Consider the following 13,882-nt stretch of genomic DNA (forward strand, 5'->3'; position numbering starts at 1 on the left):
GTCATGCTGATAAGGAAAACTCTTTTCAAAGAGGAAAACAGTCCAGCAGATAGAAACACTGGGCAGATGTCCAGCTGGGCTTCAGGAGGACAGTACAGACACACACGCACATGCGCGCTCACGCACACACATGTACGCATACACACACTAAGACTAAACATTACATGCAAACATGCTTTAGATGCATAAAACAGCTTCAAATACGTTTACTTAAACACTGCAGGAGTAGTTCAACACAGTCCCTTACATTGTGTGTGTGTCGTTCTCCAGGAGTAGTCATGAGTTCAGTCTGCTTGGTAAACAGACTAAACTTTTACCGATCATTCTGGACACATTGTTACTGTCCTTCTACATTAATTTCAAACACAGACACACAGACTGCTAGGCAACGTGGGGTGAAGGTCTTTCTCCAAGGAGAATAGTGCCGTGTGGTTGGTGAACCTGGACTTGAAGACTCTCTACCCTGATCCACAGCTGCCTCACTCTCTAATCACCTATCCAGTCATCATCTGATTTCTGGTTGTAAAGACCAGAACAACTTTCACCCAGTGTGGTAACCACAAAATCCAAGTATTAAACTCTTCTAAAGGTTTGCACATACATAAACATGTGCAAACTCAATAGAATGAGCAAACGTAATCTACAAATAGCACACAAACAGGATATTGCATCAGAAGAATGAGGCAGGGGTAATACATTCATTCAAGGAGGAATGAATCTAATGTGCAAAACAAAATAAAATGTTAATTTGATTGACTTTTAAATACGTTCACTGTTTTTTGAATTACATTGGATGTTTATTTATTATTGGATGTTTATTTATTATTATTATTATTATACCTCCAGCATAATGAGGTATATTATCATCTTTCTTTCATGGCCACTCTCTCTGACACTCACCATAATGACTGCAAGCAGCACAAGAAGAATCCTCATTAAAGAGGACAGTGCATGCAATTTCTTTTGCTCATGTAATTTAGCACTTCTTATTTTGAATCGCTGCAGATTAGGCCCCTTATGTATAATTAAATTCTAATATATCCTTAATTTAAACAGATAAATTACAGATTTATCTGTTTAACAATATAATTTCATCTGAAGCACAATTCTTAGTTAAATTTTTTTTTCTGTATTCAGGTGAAATTAAGCTTTCAATTAATGACATTACTGGTACCAGAATCTGCAAGAACTTAGTTTTTCCCAGTCAGAGAGCAGTTGTGTTCATTGCTACTCAAAGGTCAACGTTTTTCTCTTCATCCAGAACTTCCTCATATGCAGGCACTCTGTGTTTTAAAGAACAAGTCTGCACATGTCACGTATCTTTTATTTTGTGAGATTGATTTTATCCTGACACCTGGCTTAGAGTAAATAAAATTAAGACAAAAACTTATTGTGTTGTCACTTAAAGAACTGCTCTGATTTTACAAAATAAATCATTGCTGTCCTATTCAGTCAATTCAAATTCAAAAATACTTTATTAATCCCAAAGGGAAATGAAGTGTTGTTGCAGCTCATTAATTCAGATTCATCAAAGAGTTATTAAAGATGGTGATAGACCATAGATACCTGTAAATCCTTCATTTCCCATTGAATATTAAGCCATGCAGTTCAACCTGATGTCTATGTTACCAGTAGGTATGAATGTGAGCATAAATGGCAGGTTAGTGTTCATATCAGTGCTTTGATTGACTGTGAAGTGTCAGCTGTGACTGAATCTCACCCCTGAGGACCCACTTACAGTTAATGGTTGTGATGACAAAGCATTTAATGAAAATAATATGTCACTGCAGGAGCTTCAGACAATGTATTTAAAGTCTATCCTTTTTAGAAGAAAATGGACTTGATATGAAGCTCATGTCTTATTATTTTTATTGGAATAATTTTCCCTATAAAATCAAGAAAATGCTGACTCTATAATGTCACAGGTCATTTTGTTGCAATTATACAAATTTATTGGTATCAGATTAGCATAACATGTGGACTTGTTGGGACTAGGGGCATCACAAATCAATGTAATGGCGAAGTGAGAAGGTTCAGTGCAGCAGTTGTCACCTTGTATCATTTAAACAGTAATCTGACAGACTTGTCTCTTTAAATAAATGTCACACTTGATGGGAACCTTTGCTGTAGCTCTGGATTCAGGGCCGAAGGGCTGAGGATCTACATGAACGGCCACAGATCATAATGTTTCTTGTGGTGGACAGGTCTTTGTCTTTTGTGCTTAGTAATCAGTTCCTCTTGTGTTTCTGTCAATTCTTTTCCTGATTTCACTTACATTTGTTCATTCTTACTCTTATTTACCATCACATGATTCCAGGCAGGAGCTTCTGTGTTGTACAGAAGCAGGAGACTGATAGGTAATGAGGCGGTGTTGCTCTTCTCTGTAGGGTCTTTGTGGTTACTAGGACTGAACCTCGGAACAGTCATTCTGGGTAATTAGTTCTCAATTTTGTCTCGAGGTTGCCTCTAGAGGTAAAACTAAAATAAGTTCAGTGCTTCGTCTTTCCTCCATCAGAATTATGGATGTTCAGTTCTGATCAAGGACTAAGGATTGTTGACCAGAACTCTCAATGAAAGCAAACTTGTAAAATAAACATCTCAGTCTTTCTGAGCATTGTCTTTGTCCCTGGAGGTTTTTGTTTTTGTTTGACACTTCCTTTAGCTCACTGGTGATACAGGATTTGTAATTAGGGAACCATCGCGCTATTCTGGTGGGGATGGTGTTGTCCATACAGGAGTTCATACAGTCAGTCACACACACACCCTGTCATGGTTCTCTCCATGTGGCTGGCACAGAGCAATCCAGTCTGCAGCCTGAAAACATCACTGCAGGGCTCCTTCTCCTTCATATGAACACCTTTTCACAGTTCTGATAAAAGGTGTTTGGGACAAAGCACTGGGGTGTTGTGTCTGAATTGATGGCGTCACATGACCTCTGTCGGCAACAGCTGAAGGTACAATGGTAAGCGGTTGCCCAAATAACACTGGTGAACCCTCTTGGTAAATAATATAGATGGAAACTTAATCCTAGGAGTTCAGTAGAGAACACACTCCACAGTAACATGTCCTGGATGAGACCATTTGTTGTTGACAAGCATTGCTAATCCACCTCCTTTTCTTATGTCGCTGCTCATACAGTCAGGAAGCCTGAGAGATGCTGGAGTCTGGGATGCGACCCGCAGCCATGTCTCAGTAAAACACAAGAAGCAGCATCAGGGACACTCTGTCTGAGTCCTTATGAGGGCTTGGAGTTCATCCAGCTTATTAGCCAGTGATTTCATATTACCCATTATGATTAATGGAAGAGAAGGTCTGAACTTCCTCTTCCTCTCTCTCCTCTTCGATTTAGCTCTCCATACATGACGCTTTATATTTCGTTTTATCACATAAAGTCCCAATAAAATAAATTGAAGATTGTGCTGTTTATTTTAGTTTACTTTAAAACTAAAATAAACAATGGAACATTTCAGCAGGTATGTAACCATTGTGTATCTAAAACTAGGTGAATGTTATAATGAGCTGTAGCTCACATGAAAACCATTTTAAATCACTCATCTCTCCTCTGGTCCCCCTCTATGCAATCCATGCATTACATTATAATCATCTCCAGTTGCGGGAATACTGACCTCTTGGTGAAAACAGGTACTCTGTAAATGAAACTGACTCGGCTGCTATTATCTGCCTTTTAACATCAGTGGAGAAGCACTAAATGATGTGAGCTGCAGCAGGGTTTGGTCCTCTCACTCTGGAATATCAACTCATCTTGTGCTAATGATGTTTTCACGCATGCAGTTGTGACAAATGAACAGTTCAGCTGAAACACAGGGAACATCTAACAGAGTTGCCAAAGCCTTACTGAGCATCATGATAAGCAGAGTGTTGTATTATGATAGAAACATCTTCAGACATTGTTACAAGAACAAAAGGAGAAATTAAGGTGTTGTTTTCATTTGTTGTAAAAATGGAATCACAGATTAATAATAATCACTTTTGATTGACTTCTTTGTCTGAGACTGTAAACTGCTACCAGTCAGAAAACTACATTTGTTTTTCTGTGTTTTTTTTTTTTCTTAAAGTAGGCAACATAAAGTGAGCATATTAAAATGTACATCACAACACAGTTAGACAATTAACAGGATGAAGGAGTTTCTGTCTTAAAAAAATGGCATGAAAACTTACATATGGATGGAAAACAATATCCTTTGGACAGATGAGACCAAAGTAGACACACTTGACAATAATGTACAGAATCCAGTTTGCAGAAAACCAAAACCACACACTTCAAACCATCTGTCAAGCACAGCAGCTGGCTGATGATTGGCCCAAAGGAATCTTGAGTGTCATCCAGTTTTCTTTTCAACAGAAAAAAATCATTTATAACAAAATATAATGCCAAACACAGCAGCTAATCAACCACAACATGATCCAAAACAAAGTGCTGTCATGGCGTAATGGCAGTCTGGGCCTGAACTCGATTGTACTGCTGTGCAGAAACAAATGTAGCGAAATCACTTTAAGTAAGCTAAGATCAAAAGTCCTCTATAAGTAAACAGAACATGATGAGTCTGATCATATGGTATTTCAAGTGTTTCAGGATTGGACCAAGTGTCCTCTTCTGTGGAAACCAAAATATCTTATCAAAGAGATTCATGGGAGAAGTGCCACATGCTGGTTGATTCTACCCTAAACCCACTGTGAACTAAATCAGTGCTTTTTTGGCCTGTTATTGTTGACACTGTCATTTTGAATTTACTGGATTTAAGAGCACCTTGGGTGTTCCGTCGTGACAGCTGCTTCTGCTGAAAGCTCAGCCTGGTTGTCTTTGTCATACGGTGACTTCATGAACGAACCCCTCCCTGTCTTGCCATTCAGTCCGATGCGGTGTTTCATAGTGTGAGGTATGGACTAAAAGATGCGAAAGCGCCGTGCTACTTCTTCATGAGGAGGTGGAGGACACCTGAAGCGCAAGGCTGCCATCGCAGCTTTCTGAACATCCATGTGAAGAAGAGCGTTTTGCCTCAGCTGTTAGAGCCTGTCAGCAGGTGAGCGGTCTTGTGTCGCCTGTTGCTTCTTGTCTGTCTCTGCTTTGCTGTTCTCTGTGGCTTCTCAGATACTTGAAGAATTCTTTACTGAAGCCCGAATCTGATCTGATGACATTGCATGTTTCTAAATCTGATGTATGTTTTTAATCAACTTGGCATTTTTGCATTTAGCTCGCGTTTCACCTGGGCAACTAAAGGCTTTTATTTTGGGTAGGCAATTCGAGTCTGATACGTGATGTTTTCGTGGGGGTGAGCGGACCGGACTCCATTGAAAAAAAATACAATTTCATTTTTATTTTTGTACCTCCTTAATAATGCAACATTCTGTTTCTTGTCAACTAATTACCCAAAAACAGCAAAGCAACCGCATGTATTCGGCGCTAATTAGCATCGGAAACAACACGTTGCCTTTGCATAATTTTAACTTCCACCTTGCTTTATCTGCAGTTTCTTGACGATTCTTATTCGGCAAAGCGCACCTAGGAGGGCGGCAGCGTCCGATACGACCCATCCAGAAACGTGCAAATATTATTTAAATAAGACGTTAGAATTTGTGTTTTCTTACGACGAATTGAAGGAAAATTTTTATAAGGCAGCAAACCTGATTTGAAATGCAGTTTACAGCTGGAAGTGTGTCTCTGTAGAGCAGATTTTAAGAAATTAGTCATTTTTTAAATGAAGGGCTGCGTGACGTTGTTTGCCAAGCTTCAGTTCCAACTACATTAGATTGGGTGAATAGGAACGCAGTGTCTGGCAGGTGATTGTTCTTATTCTCATCAGTTTACCTCTGATGAAAGCCTCTTTCTGCTCCTTATTACACAGTCTGTAGTTTTGAAGGAGCGGCCAATGCATCAAATGCATGCGGCAGTAAAAGAGGCATGAAGGCAGCTGTGTCCATGTCAGACTGCAGCTGGATGTTCCAGGAATGTTACCGCTGCATGCTGCTGGGCAGGAAATGAGATTCTTTTATTTGGACCTGGACATTTCAATGAGACGATCACAGCCACAAGGCGGGGACCTTTCTGTTGACAGATGATGTAAACCACTACAACACCTCCACTGCCTCTTCTCATTCATGTGTGTGCAGATAGCGTTATGTTTAAGGGCTGCATATAAGTGCTGTTAATCTCTTTAGGTTTGCTAAAGTATAATTTTTTTTAGCCTAAAAAGGGTCAAATCTGAGATAGCAGAAGAAAGGAGGGAAATAATTCATCACTTCTGTTCAATCAGAGGATATTTTTATTTTTCAGAAAATAGAAACCATGGAAAATGATGGCTGTAAGCATACAGCCATTTCATCTATTATATGAAATGGTTATATTTTTTTCTACATACCAAATTAAAAACTGCAATGACAGACAATGCACTGATTATGTTTTTACAGTTAATTGTTTTTTACTGTTAACCAAAGGGCGATGCAAGATTCCCACAGTATAGGCGTTAATGGAGTAAAATACCACAGATGGTTGAGACAAAACGTGTTAAACATGATCAAATGGCTTTTGTTTAAAACAAGAGCAGCTATTACTTTACTTCTGCTAAAATATGGTGACTATTACATATTTAATGTGTGCTATGAGTCCAGTTATGTTTCATGACAAGGTATTAGATATTGTTATTCTCATATTTATAGATTGTTTTTTTTTTTTACTTCAGCTCTAGTTAGTGAGATACAGTGAGAATAAGCTAAAACAAAATGTCTCACATTTCTTTATTAGCTGTCAGCAGTGACTGAAAAGTAAAGCATGTAATAAACACCAGGTTCGTTTAGTAGAAACATCTAAACTGGCATGCTTTTCCTGATTATAATGAGTACTATAACTTCCTGCTGTTCTACTCTTTATACAATGAAAGATCATTTTATCTGGCTAATTGGTAACCAGAATATGGATCAGTTACCCAGCCTGCACTCTGTTTGAAGACATATTTCTTCACACTTACCTAAAAAAGTAAAAGTCAGTTTCCACATAACGACTTTCCAAAGATCAGGTTTTCTTTCTTGTAAGCAATAAAAATGAGAGCAGTGTTGCCAGATTGGGCAGGTTTCTGCCCAACTGGGCTTCTTTGGAACCCGTTGGGCCTGGACAAACAGTTTTAGGTGGGTTGTTAAAATTTGGACTGCTTGTCAAAACATTTGGCAGGTTTTTAGGAAGTGTATATAAGAAAATTCTCTTGTAATTGTCGTGTGGCGGAAATACCCAAAACTTGTGAATTCTTATAAAATGCCTTGTCCTTGCACTCATTTTATTTTGTTTTGAAATGTCTTGAATCTGTCACATCATCATTGACTAATATTGGTTAATGAAGTGTCCCTATGAAATAGCATCAAACAACTGAAATCTCACTAATTTTATCATTTAAAATGACATAGCGACATGACAAATACAAGTCTCCTTGTTTACCAAGACTCAAGTCCTTCGCAGTCTCACTGGGAAATAGTTCAGGTCAGAACAAGAGACAACATAAAAATGTTGTGATTTGAGGATTACAATAATATTGTAATATATATGTTGTAATATTTAATATATTGCAGGACATGGACCCTTGAGGAGTTTGAGATCACATCAACAGGGATTTGAATTCTGGCTGGGTTTCTTGGAGTTGGGAAGTTTTTACATTGTGTTTGGACTGGAAATTATGAGTCAGATCTGGCAACCATTGATGAGAGTGACCTGGACAGCAGCCCTCCAAAACAGGTTGGAAATAGATTATTTTATTAAAACAACCTATAGTTGTGAAAATAGTATGATGGAAAAACATTGTTTTTTTTTATTTTTTTTAGTAATTCTGTCATGAAAAGTCAGTAATTACTTCTACTAGAAGCAGAGGTGACGTCCTGTGGCTCCTGTGAGGAAACATTTTCTGTGAAACAGGTTATTACGACTACTTTAAACCAAAGACAGCTGACATTTTGAACTTTACAATGTCTTTAGTGTTTAATGCGATTAATATAGTTAGCATGAACAATATCAAGATTACCTTACTTCTTGGATTTTCAAAAGTAGCTGTTTTTTGTTTTCTGAGGTTTTCTTTTGTATACATATATTTTTGTTCTGAAATATGTAGGTGTGGCAAACAGGCAAAACAATATGGAATCTTGAAGAATTATTATTATTTTCTTTTTTAACACAGTGTGCTAGAGTTAACTTATTCAACTTATTTGACTTGAGCTGAGTAGAAACTGAGCCTAACAGTTGACTTGTCCACTCTTATGCAATTTAATTCAGAAGGAATTCAAAGTCACTGGGACACTGTTTCTTATTTTGCAACATTAGCAGAACAAGTTTCTCTGCGTCTCTTTGTCAACAGCCCTGGTAAAGATGTGCAAAAAGTCCAAAAAATGAATTTAGCTTTTTGCAATTGTATAATTGTTGCTGCAAATGTTTGAAAAATGGTCACCAAGATGTCATAATGTACTCTGAGCATAATTCCAATTCATCTCAAATTAAATTAGGTTGACAGATTGGTGGGATAATTATCCCAAATCTATGAACCAAGCAACAGAGAAATTCTTCATCAAACACAATATCAACCTCCTTTTAAACGCCTACCCAGAGACACTGGCATGGTGAAGAATGAAATGTGAATTATGTGTGATGCTTTCTCAGTACAGCTCTGGTGGTGCTGGAGGTCATGCTTCCTTTAGTCCGCCAAAGCAGCTCTGATCATCCAGGGTACAGAGAGCAACACCTGGGGTTCCCACAGCATCTGGTCCTGATCAAGTTGCAAACAATCCTTTCGGCTTTGCTTTTTATTACAGCAGCATCTCTGTACCCATACAACTACTGCTGCTGTATTTATAAAGCGCAATAATAACAACAGTAGCTGTGACAAAGTGCTCTATAGATAAAAATCAATGAACATTTAAAACGTGATGGAGGCATTGAGATTGGAACCAGATGAGTTTAAATCTGAACAGTTTCACATCTTCTACAGATTTCGTAAAACTCACTGCTTTAAAAAAAAAAAAAAAAGGTTGGTGATTCTATTACCCATGTAAGAGCATATCTGGTCATATTTTATAGGTTCTTAGTCATCCAGGACAGTCTGTTATGATTTTGTAGAAGAACGCTGGATTTCTGAATTAGAAGATTCTCCACCACTCATCTGAAAATTTGCTTTAATTCTGAGGAAGGATTTAGTGACTTCTTGGTTCTTAAAGTTGTTGTTAGGACAACTAATACAATCACTGACCTATCCATCCATCTGATCTCTTTAACACCATGATGCATGCTGGTTCATTTGTCCCATCATCTCCATGTACCATGCTGCCTTTTTAATTCTTCCTACCTAAGTACATAATCCACTGCACATAGGCTTACTTTGCTATTAAGTGCTTTTGTGAATTATAAAGATGCCTCAAATCTCACCTTTGAATCATCTATTATTTATTTCCATTTATTAATGTTCTGATCCATGTGTGGGACCTTTATGAAACATGACAGATTATGGCTCCTGATCAGCTTTCTGCTCCCTCTGGTAGATATTTTCACTGGAGTCAAAACTCCATTCCTTTACAGTGGACAATGAGTAGAGTATAGAAACTAACTTGAAATCCTTGATTTTCAAGCAGGTATGGATTGATTTAAGGTTGTGGCAGAACCAAAAGAGTTGGGTCCGAAAAGACGAAACCTATAAATGAACATAATAGTCATTGTTGTCACTTCTGAATTACGTACTGACAGTAACGTGAAGTATTTCAGTGACTTACTACAAGGTGTAAATGGTTGCAGGAAGAAGCGTCAAGGCTGTGTTCCAGGTGTTTATCCAAGTCGATCTCCTCGGTTTTATGAGACACTTTCAGTACATGCTTAGTAAGAGGGGAGTTCTCTCCACTGATAACGCCTCCTGAGTTATCTGCGTTTCCTGTCCAAACTAAACTTCACAAACTGTAGAGTACTCACTGCTAAATATAGAGTTGAGTGTACCACGGGCACAGGATATGCAGAGTAATGAAGAATGTGTATCCTCTAACACAGCTGCATTTTCAGTATCACCATACTGACCAGTAAAAGTCAGAGCATTATTTAATTTGTCTTTCCACCTCTCACTATATCCCACAACAATTTATGATCTCTAAATTTCTCCAAGTACATCAAAGACTCCTACCAAACCAGGCTGGTTAAAATAACTCATATTAACAGATTAAATAATTCTCAGAAAAAGCAGCAAAACCCTTTGATACAACTCAATTTATCACATAACTACATTTCAGTCCCTTGGCTAAACAATTGCTTCCTTGAGGTGTGTTCTCTGATTCTACCCAAGCGCTAACGTTTAGCCATGACATATGTAACACACCAGCTCCACCGTATCTTTGGAACCAATCTGTGAACGTCCTGAAATGGCCAAGCCAGACTCCAGACATGAATCTGACTGGATATCTCTGGAGAGAGGTGAACATGGCTGACAGACGTCTCCTCCCAACCCGATGGAGAAGAACGCAGCAAACCAACGATGAGCTGAAACAAGCTCATGACCTCAATGACCCACTGAGCTGATCTGATCACTTCAAACTATAAATCACAATTTACAAAACATGTAGAGGGAGCATATGGCCATGCTGAAAATAAAATCTGAACAACAGTTGGACTTGTCCACCCAACCGCTTCCTGATACTAAAGAAATGGAAAGAATCTGAAGAAATATGCTTTTACCTGCTGCCTCAAAACTGCTTTCAGTTAAAATGTTTACATTTCTCCTGACAGGAGGAGCTGGCAATCAGGAATCATTATCTTTCTGCGGAGAAGAACTTATTGTCCTTCTGTATGCCGCTGCATGTTTTAACCCCGTCGCTTCGGTGGCATAAATTACAGAGCAGGGTGGACTCATCACATACACTTTGACCTCTACGACCTTGTAGTGATGGTCATGAAAATGATCACTTAAGACTGGGATCTGTCTTTATGTTTTGTCACTGGATGACATTTGTTGCCCAGCCGCTGTCCCAAGTTGCTGATGGTGACTTTTACAAAGAGTGACACAAATATCACCCTTCAGTCTTCATAAAGCTTGAAGGAAAAACAGAATGCATTACAAAACAGAACACATCTGAATGGTTCTGACTGGACAAGGAGGGACTGCAGCAGCAACAGTCCTGTTCTAAAATGCATTTTCCCTTCAGAAAAATCTGTTCTTAGTTTTGATTTATTTATTTACATTTTAGCATCTCGAGCCAGCAACTCTGAAGTCTTCAGTTTGTGTTTATGAAAACACAGACTCTAATCTAGGTTTTACATTTTAGCTCAGTATATTCATCTGAACTATGTAAGAGGGCACAGTTCTATTTTTGCTTTTTTGTTTTTTGTTTTACATATCTTGTGTTGTGGAGTTAGTTTTACTTACCTCAGTGTAATAGTACTTTCTCTAAACCCAGCATAGTAACTGTACAGACAAGCAGCAAATTATGAACACCCATACACAGGACAACATCAACATAAATACTTTTATAATCAAAATATATTCATTATTATTTCCTTTACAACATATTTATTTATTGGAAATAACCAAGAAACACAAGATTGAAGCTTAGAACAGTCTGAGCTTGAAATAAATTAAAAAAAATATATTTGTAGTAAATTTTATAGCTGTGCAAAAATATTAACTCTATAAGAAAATTCCTCAGTATACTGGTGTTCACACCATTTATACTAAAGTGGACCCCAGCCTCTCACATACACCTAAACTGGCATAATCATCTAAACTATATTAGAAATAAAAATAAAGGTCTCGTTGTAGGTCTGTGTGATGCTAAAGAGAGAGGAATGGAATACCTTGAAAGTACTGTTGATGTCCCCTAGGACTGTTCCCTGTCTTTCTGTCCCAAGTGAAGAAAATAGATGCTGAGCCTGTCAGTCCAGCTGAAACAGTAGAAAAGTGCAATAATGATTCTGTCCTCCGACACAGTCATAAACTCTCAGTGTAGACTGTAGGTCTCATTAACCAAATATTTTCCATCTTTGAATGAATGCGACCTGGTCCTACAGACACAGGTCACATTTGAAAAGATCAGATAGTTATTGGACTTATTAACACATATCCAAGTGATAGTGGAGTCGCATTTGTAAAAATCCGATCTGTGTTGTTCAGACAGTCATGAAAAGATCAGATACAGACAAAAGGGGAAAACAAATATCAGATTTGGGTCACTTCAGGCTGCAGTGTGAACGTAACCTTTGACTGTTATTTTGAGATATTACAGTTCACACTCCTGGCCAGTTGGTGGCAAATGAACCTGTTAATTAGTCACACATTGGAGAGGTAACCTGTTCAGTCAAGAAAACATTCCCATCAGAGCGCTGAGCCTGATCAGTCTCTGTTGTACACTGATTCTAACTTCCTGTTAGCTGGGTTTCCATCTCCATGATTAAAGTCATTCACTTTGCTTCTGAATGCTAAACACATTAGCATTCATGAGGTCACAATTACTGAAGTGTGCATTTTAGTTAGAAATAATAGCATTCAATCATTTTATAATCCTGGGTCAAAAGGGCTTAAACTTGAGAGAACGTTTTCTCTGTTTGCCTCTTTACTGTCACACTGCCCACGCTTCCTGTATAGACGGTGTAGAAGGAAAAGTGACAGTGCTCATCCCTTTCTTTTGTTTTGCCAGAAAGCAGCAGCACATTCAACATATTTCTGTCTGCTCTCAAAAAGTATGGAAAAAGTTAAAAGGACTTTTCTGTTTACAACAACAGGAAGACAGACTCTGCTGTTCCATATGACACATCATCATCACCATATGAATTTATGGCAATTCTATTTTATAGGGTTGTGTTTCCAAAGACTGTTCTTCTGTCAGAAACTCGTGGTTTAAAACCATCCATCTTCTAGACAGAGATTGTAACACAATATATGGAGCTAATAAAGAAAACATTTAACCCCTAAGTTAATAAAGGACAGCATTAAAGATATTATCCAACATATTATGTTCCTCTAAACAGAAATGTTTTAGCTGTATTTTCAGCTGTCCATTATCCTTGGCTGATCTTGTTTGAATTGGAAGGCAAACATATATACTAGATATATTTTAGATTTAGTGTGGTTCATTTCACTGTGTTATGGTAAGCCAATTCAGGAGAGTTCCCACTCTCACTGCGCCTGAGCAGGAACCACATTAACTGAAGATTTTTCTGTCTTTGGCTGTTTTTTTCCTTCCTTTTTAAATGGTGATAGAAACATCTGAAGGTCATCTGTCATTTAGACAGATTACAGTTCACACAGCTGACCACTAGGTGCAGGCATTTACAAATTTATACATAGAGAGCACCATGTAGCTAAGTAAATCAATCAAGCATCAGAGTATTATTTCAGACCTGAACACTGAGCACAGTCCATCTCGCTATCCAGGAGTGGGATTTCCTCCCACTGAGGGAAGGACTTGGGGAAGTCCTTCCCCAAGTCCTTCCCTTGGGAGGACTTGGGGAAGTCCTCCCAAGGGAAGGACTTGGGAGGACTTCCCTTGGGAGGAAGTCCTCCCAAGTCCTTCCTCCCAAGGGAGGAAGGACTTGGGAGGACTTCCTCCCAAGGGAAGTCCTCCCAAGTCCTTCCCTTGGGAGGACTTCCCCAAGTCCTCCCAAGGGAAGGACTTGGGGAAGGACTTCCCCAAGTCCTTCCCTCAGTGGGAGGAAATCCCACTCCTGGATAGTGAGATGGACTGTGCTCAGTGTTCAGATCTGAAATAATACTCTGATGGTTGTTTTTCTTGATTGATTTACTTAGCTACATGGTGCTCTCTATGTATAAATTTGTAAATGCCTGCTCCTAGTGGTCAGCTGTGTGAATTGTAATCTGTCTAAATGCCAGATGGCCTTCAGATGTTTCTGTCACCATTTAAAAAG

At 38.5% G+C, this 13,882-nt stretch overlaps 1 protein-coding gene across 1 annotated transcript in view; it reads left to right on the plus strand.

Moving 5' to 3' along the window:
• The first annotated feature begins 4,680 nt into the window (after nucleotides 1-4,680).
• Nucleotides 4,681-13,882, plus strand: part of lrrc3b (leucine rich repeat containing 3B) — a 46,050-nt gene continuing 36,848 nt past the window's right edge. Inside the window, exon 1 of the mRNA XM_016674472.1 lies at nucleotides 4,681-5,042. The gene's annotated coding sequence lies outside the window, so the exon portion shown is untranslated. The remainder of the gene's footprint in view (nucleotides 5,043-13,882) is intronic.

Source organism: Poecilia formosa, unplaced genomic scaffold, assembly GCF_000485575.1.
Source record: "Poecilia formosa unplaced genomic scaffold, Poecilia_formosa-5.1.2 Scaffold96, whole genome shotgun sequence".
Classification (NCBI taxonomy): Eukaryota; Metazoa; Chordata; class Actinopteri; order Cyprinodontiformes; family Poeciliidae; genus Poecilia; species Poecilia formosa.